At 37.8% G+C, this 7999-nt stretch overlaps 1 long non-coding RNA gene across 5 annotated transcripts; it reads left to right on the top strand.

Moving 5' to 3' along the window:
• The first annotated feature begins 3853 nt into the window (after positions 1-3853).
• LOC145090611 (uncharacterized) lies at positions 3854-6028 on the top strand. Of its 5 annotated transcripts, XR_013701672.1 has the most exons (7): positions 3854-4251; positions 4351-4396; positions 4489-4658; positions 4738-4774; positions 5277-5338; positions 5547-5603; positions 5833-6028. It is a non-coding gene; the product is annotated as an uncharacterized LOC145090611 (long non-coding RNA). The 5 variants fall into 5 exon arrangements; XR_013701670.1 differs by having other exon boundaries at positions 4489-4774; XR_013701671.1 differs by having other exon boundaries at positions 4738-5603.
• Positions 6029-7999: the final 1971 nt, after the last annotated feature.

The raw sequence follows: 7999 nt of genomic DNA, 5'->3' as shown, positions 1-7999 counted from the left end.
CAAACGAGAGCTGCACAACAGGATCAAATCAATTACTCTGAGATTATTTAATCCCGATGGGAGTGAATTACCATTTCCCAATCACCCAGATACTTCAGACACACACGAAATCCCAAATCACGAAAACTATCTGAAACATTGATATCGCTTTCCAAAATTCACCAAGACCTCCCTGGTCCCAACTCGTCTGCCAAATTTCTGAAATACCGAGTTCCTGCCCGGTTGTTGAACCAAAAGACTCCCACACAGTCGCCCCTTGCAACCTCCAAAAGATAGCCTCACAGGCCATAGCTAACCAGACCATCTCGTCATCAACCCGATGCTAAACTGAACACCACAAGACCAACTATAGTCCTACCTCATACCTGGTCTCCCACGACATACCATATCCTGATTCAAACATGTTGTGGCCCTCCTAGAACCTTGCAAACTGACCCAACCTGACCTAAATCATCCGAAGAAAACCGCGAGTAGAACACAGGTTTGTTATTATCTCACCTGTTAAATAGGGACCGGTGAATGCTACGGGCCACCCTGCAGTCTTACAACACTCCGACACCAACTGAACATTAGTGAATTCTACGGGTCACCCCGAAGTCTTACAACACTTCTACTTTACCATAAATGCAGCTCAACACCTTACCCCTACTCTATTAATTCGAACATACCCAGATTCGAGCACGCACTCTACCGAACACCCACGCTGAACTCAAGTCATGCCTGGAACCCTAACCTAGTTCCCCAAATCCTTCTATCAAGCATCACGAGAATGCAATCTCAATGTTGGTAGGTTTACCAAACTTCCAATTCACACAATCCTTAATCTAAACAGCCACTTGGGCCGCCTTCCTCCTCGACGAGGATGCAAAACTCATCCTAGCTCCAAAACCACTCCCGCTCCTGAATCCCTTGACGATTCTCCCCCAATTTGTTTCGACTAAATTCTCACATCACACGAGAATTGAAGAATTCCCAATCCTTCTTACTTTCCAACAATGGATTCGCTAACAACCAGCGCTTACCCTTGCTAGTGATTCATTACTAGCCAACTCAAAAGACCACACAACCCCTGAATACCACCTGAACACTTCCTGAATCCCCGCAACACTGATGAAACTAGATGCTTAACCTGATAACTAACTCAAACCTTAAAGTCCAACGAGCGGATTCTCCAACCAAAATCTCAACAACAAACCACTTCCCTTAGCACCTCCAAAAACAATCCAAGCATAAATGCTAAAACCACTAGATCCTGGCGATACTAGACAACTGTCCTGCTGAATCCTGACCATAAATCTTCCACACAATGCCCCCAAACTGATCCCGACTACAACCAATATAACATAGAACACTCCACACCTGCTGAAAAGGGAAACAACCTTTCACAAATAATTCACAGCATGCAACTGACATATAACATCCTTCGAAGATATAACCCAAACATAAGCAAATAAATAAACCATAGATACACTTACCTAAACCGTTTCAAGATTCCAAACAAAAAAATTTAGATAAATCGAAAAGAAAGCAAAAGATACATACTCGCGGCATCGCCTGCTGGAGTCCTGACCTCCCTTGTATGACACTGCAAAGCCCGACTCATCTCCGTTGGGTTTCCTGCCATACCCTCTCGCCCATCAGTAATCCTCAAAGTAGTCGAAGCAGGCACACCCACTACTCCTCCACTCAATATCGAATAATCGACCTTCTTGTAACCCACCTGATTGCAGTGAAAACATAACGGGCTTGTCCCTCGAGGACAATCCCTACTGATGTGACCAACCCTGCCAAACTTGTAGTAGCACAAACCCTTGGAACGATAAACTCCACCGTGTAGTTTCCTGCACGTGCTGTACTGACTCCGACCCTGCTGGCCTTTCAAACGTTGTTCAGAAGTCTTGGTTATCTTCCCGGGACCCTCTAATGTTTGCACCTGATCCGACCCCCTCTTTCCAATGTGCTCCAAATCAATCTCCCGCTCTCAGGCTCTAGAGATCATATCATTCAGGGTCCCGCACCACGAAATACGTACGAACTCCTTGATATCATCCCGTAGCATATCATGATACCTCACTTTCTTCATCTCCTCATCTGCTGCATACTGCGGTACCAATAAAGCCCTCTCTCGGAACATGGCAGTGATCTTTGTTACAGTCTCAATAGTCTGGCGGAGATCCAAAAACTCTCACGCCAACTGCTGCACCTCAATTGCTAGCGCAAACTCAGTTCGAAACCTGGTCGAGAAGTCATCCCATGACATGAAATCAACAACATCATCACCCAACTCACTACCAACCTCTTCCCATCGATCACGTTCTTGGTCCTTCAACAGGAAGGAAGCATATCTGACCTTCGCCTCCTCGGGACAGAAACTCGTCCTGAATGCGTTAGCCATATCTGCTAACCTCTCCTACTGATAATGGGGTCCCTCTCCCCATTAAACACGGGAGCTCTACAAGCACGGAACTCCCGGAAAGAAAGAGTGCGAGTTCCAATGATAGCCATAACCTCTGCCCGGAATGCTCCCAAGCGTTCATCTAATATTTCTAAAATACAGCGAGAAATCTCCGATGAGATAAACTCCTGCAACTGCTCACTAATCAGCTCAGCATTCACACGTGAGCTGGAACCCGAACCAGAACCCAAACTAGAACCAGAACCAGAACCAGAACCAGAACCACCTTCCTGAGTGCTCATCTCCAAACTGAATTACAACATGCCAAAGATCAAAGCCTAACCAAGGATCATTCTTCCATAAGCTTCTTAAATTCTCCAAGACTCTCCCCGATTCGAGTATGGATCCTATGCTTTAAGTAGTATGGGCCCAATACTACCTTCCATACCTATCCATACTTTCCTAAGGAATTACCCTAATTCCTCTAAGTCACTTACACCTCCGATGCACCAAATATTCACTAAACAGCCACAAAAAACCCATCGAAGCAACTCCTAGGATCCCCTAGGTTCTTGACCTCACCCTGGCATCAGCTGCTGAAGAACTCCTCATAATGCTAGTTATCCACCTCATGATATCATCCTATTCACTTAGTAGTTGACTCCCATCATCTAAGAGTTCCACAATGCACAAAGCAAGCAACATTCGTGCAGTAACACTCCAATACATAGAATAATATTGAGCATTCAAACTCACACACCACAACATATGCTAAAAACTTCCACCCTCACTGCTGGTTTCCTTGTGCATGCAAATTATACACAGAACATGATCAAATACATCGTCGGATAACAGACTCTACCCTAGAACCACAACCAGACAAGGAACATGAAATAAGGCCAAATCAATTATTCTAGAGCTATAAGATCCTAACCGTATATAATTTTTAAAGCGTACACTTAGCAATTACTGTTTCCAATGGATATTCCCATCATAACATCCAATACACCTAGTGCAACAAGGCATCACATAACAGGCCAATCTATCCCGAACTAACCAGCTCTAACATGCATGTTTATCAGCTCATACAACAAACAAACAAAGGCATCTCTCCTATCAGGAAATACCGAGCAGATCCTTAGCCCTAATCTGGCATGGAATTCTCATAATCATAGCATATAACATAATATACATGTATTGGTATTCTGGGAACCACTTACTTGAGCTTGGCCGATTGCATGCATCATATCCCTTTTGTTGAGTAGAAATTCCTTTTTAGTTACATATTTATTTGGTAAAAAATTTCACCAAACCCTCAGCTTCAGTTCAGGTACACGTGTTATTATATTTAATTTGAATTTTCATAAATAACTATTTTACTCTTCCTTTCTAAAACCTAAAAAATAAAAATGTAAGTTTCTTCCGCCCCCCTCCTTTGAACTAGCGGTAAAACGAAAACCACCCCAAAAAAATTAAGAAAATCCCGCTTCCCCTCTGATCCAAATTCATTACTTCACAAAAAAACCTAAAAGATTAGATTTGGACTATTATTTGTTGCACGCAATTACGATTCAAGGCTTTCAGCCTAGATTAAAGGAAATTACGATTCAAGACTCTCCTTGGTTCAAACTTTGGATATTTTGAGACTCCTTCATCACCGTCGTCGGCCACCAATACCCTACTGCTCCTATAATCTCCGCCTTTCATCGTCATCACCCTTCATCTTCGTCACCCCATTCATTGCTTCAAATTGAAACCTTCCCTCACCACTCTTCAGACGTCTTCCCATCATCGATTCAAACCTTTTCTCCAAGTTTTTTCATCGCGTTCGTCTGTTTTGAATGTCCTAAAGAAGGGTAAAATTTTAATCTTATGTTATGCTTCCAAAATGATCAAATATATAAATGCTTATGTTATTGATACTAACTCTCAATACCTAGCAAACATATTGGCAGTCGAAGGCTTAAAAGATGTTTTAGTTGACAAGCCATGGCAACAACAGTAGGTTTTTTTTTTCACAATTCCACTTTTAATTTACCAAAAATATTAATAATCATAAAATGAGAATTGTTGTTACTGTATCGTTTTGCAAGGTTAAAGATCCATGTGGTGTGGAATAGGTGAAATCATCAATTAGTGATAATATGGCAGTTAAGGAGGCAAAGGCAGCTCAACATGCCATGGGTGTTGATGAAGCAAAAGTACATAAGTCCATCTTAACTAGAATCACTCCATCTACAAAAATCATAATTGCATAAGATAAGTTGGGTGCTTCTTCAATAATGGCTTCTGCAGTTTTCCCTTTTAAGTATAATAACATGTGTGTTTTACTTGTTTTGCAGGTGATTAAGAAAAGGTTGTCAGAATCAAAACAACAATGTAATTGTGGTTATACTATTTTATGGTTTTTGATAGATGTTATGTTGGATCATCTTTTATCTTTTAGAAAATAGCTTAAGGGTCTGTTTTGTGCTTACGAATATGATATTTTGTAGATTTTCTTTTTTCACCATCTTAAAGGATGCATGATTTTACTTTTTTTTTGTGGAGATAAATTTGCGGTTAAAGTGTTGGTGAATGATATTGTTATAAAACTGTGGCAATTACATTGAAAAAAGTTCCAAACGCTAATTGTACGCAAGACTCTTTCATGCTCATAATTTAACTATAATAATTATTAAATGTTGATAGTTGACTATGAAAATACATGGCAACTTTTTGGAATGATACGAAAGAGAAATTATAGTATGTGATTTTGTTGGTATATCAATTGTGGTTAGTACTAAGAATGTATCAGTTTCTTTCTTACATGTTATTTTTATATTTTTTTTTCTCTGTTATTGCTAAAGTTGTTGATTGTTTTAACATCATGAATTTATAGGTGCTGATGACTCCAACTGTGAAAAATGCCTATAAAAATTCATATAGTCTATTTCCTTAGAGGTATTATTGGTGCTTAAATGTTTACTAGTTTGACATCTATCATATGGAATTCATGCAATGGAATGGTTCATTCAATTGGAATGAAAAAACTTTTCTTTTCATGGAAAGGAATGAACCATCCTTGAATGAATGTGATTCCGTTCCATCTTATTAACTTATATTCGTTAGTTAGGGAGTCTTTTCTTTATATGTTTTGTTTGTTTGATAGTCAAGGAACTTGCTGAAAAGGCACAAGTAGGAAAGCTTACACCAAATGAGTTCCAAGGTGGCACTTTTTTCAATATCATTTATTTGTAATATTAAATATATTGTCAAAAAGTAATTCCTCATGAACATTGTTTGTCATTACAGTATAACAAATTTAGGTATGTTCCTAGTAGACCAATTTTATGTCATTATAAATCCACCCCAGTTTCTGATTTCTTCTTTCAAAAACCTTCAAAAAAATTATTTATTTAGAAACATAACAAAAATTATTTCATGTATGTGTGCAGGCTGTTCTTGCAATAGGTAGGGGCAACAAAGTGAGTGAACCGGTGTTCAATGAAGATGGGAAACTTAACTCTCAAGTTATTTTCTGTAATCAACTTTTGTGTTTCTTCCCCAACAAGTATTTAGTTTAGTAGTTTTATGTTTTTAGTGTTGCTAGAAAAATCTTTAGACTTGTTAGTTTTTCAAGACATTTGTGTTTCCAATATTGAGAATATTGTTATTATACAAGTTCAAATTTAATTTAAGTAATGATATTGGTTTTTCCATTTATTATTTTATATTCCATTTAAATTAGGGATGAATATGATACAAGTGAGATCTTGAAGGAAAGATATTGGAGACTCAACATGATAGTATCAAAGACTAATATTTAGCCTTGAAATATAGTATCAAAGATTGATACAACATAAAATAGAGATTTCAGTGAAACATACCAGAGACTGAATAATACATTATATAGGACTGATATTTAGTACCTAAAAGATAGAACTAAGGACTGATATGGCATCATATTGGGGATTTGAAGAAAACATATTAGAGACTGAATTATATATTATCAAAGACTGATTTTTTGTCTTTGATACATTGATGTATCAGGGACTGATTTTCAGTCTTTGATACACAAAAAAATCGACTATCTAGGACTAGGTTTCGGGGACTAGCTAAATCAGTCCCCGATAATCATTAGGGACTGATTATTGACCATCGGAGACTGATTATGTCAGTCTCTGATACCCTTTTTCTTGTAGTGTTATAAACAAAACCATATTTACTGAAACATCAGTAATTCATGACGAATAGAGTTAGTGTCACTTATGGCAGATCTGAAGAGTCCATATCAACATGTACGAGATCCATTAGTACTTCACTTTCCTCACATAAACATGTGAACAACGATTTAAGTCATAATTTTCCAATGAACAAGAATCTCATATATTATACAATTCGAATTGTATGACACCAAGTATCTTTCTAGTTGGTGGTGAGATTTATTTTCACTTAGTCAGTTATGACAATACCATAAGCGATATCATAAGAATCAAACCCACAAATTAATATTTCTATTATTAGAAACATAACCAACATTTTCATTAATGTCATTTCAAGAAAATATGATAAGGCAACTATGTAAACCAAAACTTCTCTTTTATTGAACTAAAAATGAAAATTAGAACTTTTCCTTACAATGCATGAAATGAAAAACTATATTTCTAAACATCTCCGAAGAGTAATAAAAATCTATTAAATTATCCTAACTCCCTCATAGTAGCTCCAAATTTTGACCATCGAACCATGTGACCGCGGACCATCTCTCACGGTCATATTTAGCTCACTTTGCTTAAGCTTCCTTTGTTCTTTTAGATCCTACAATACCATCCAAATGTGTTCATCACATTATGTATTAAGAGTCTAAGAGTAGGAGCTTGTGAGATTATATAATGGATGTACCTAAAGTAGAGTCATACGAATTGACTTTACCATCTTCAAAATCTTTCAGGAAGTTTGGACAGCTTCCCTTCTAATTTCCCTTCAATTAGCAATAGAAATAAATGGACTCGTTGGGATCAACACATTGAATGATTTCAGAATGTGCCTTTCTCTTTACCATACGATCAAATTGTTTGACCTTGGATGATCCCTTTCCATTGGGAAGAACAACCTTTTCTTGATTACCATTGTCAACTTCTAATAAATTCTTAGGATTAGATCCATCAAGCATTTTCTACTTTAGTTGTACTCTTAAGCCTCTCTGCTTGTATAGTTGTCAACATCTCAGTCAGATCAATTAGGGTCACATCAAGATTCATCATATGAAAGTTCTCAATGAACTGACCATATGAATTAGGAAGTGAAAGAAGAACCAAATCAATGGCTTGCTACCTTGGAATATGACACCCATTCTTCCCATTATTTCAATGTACGATTTCATTTTCAGAACATGCGCACACACATAATTTCCATCTTTGTGTTTACATGCCAATAGGGCTTGAGTAGTTTTATGTCTTTCAACTTGAGGAACATGTGGCATTTAGAGAGTCATACGAGGAGGATGTGGAAGAATTAAAGAGAGATGATGTCTAGTTCCATCATTTCCTAAGGAAGGGAAAACAATTTCACCTTTACTTGAAATTGGAAGACCACCTCCAGAAGATTGATGAAAAACATTTC

The sequence above is a fragment of the Lactuca serriola genome, chromosome 2, assembly GCF_051521515.1.
Source record: "Lactuca serriola cultivar US96UC23 chromosome 2, Lser_US96UC23_V15, whole genome shotgun sequence".
Classification (NCBI taxonomy): Eukaryota; Viridiplantae; Streptophyta; class Magnoliopsida; order Asterales; family Asteraceae; genus Lactuca; species Lactuca serriola.
The sequence above is the reverse complement of the archived record's forward strand: the minus strand, read 5'-3'. Positions and strand labels throughout refer to the sequence as shown.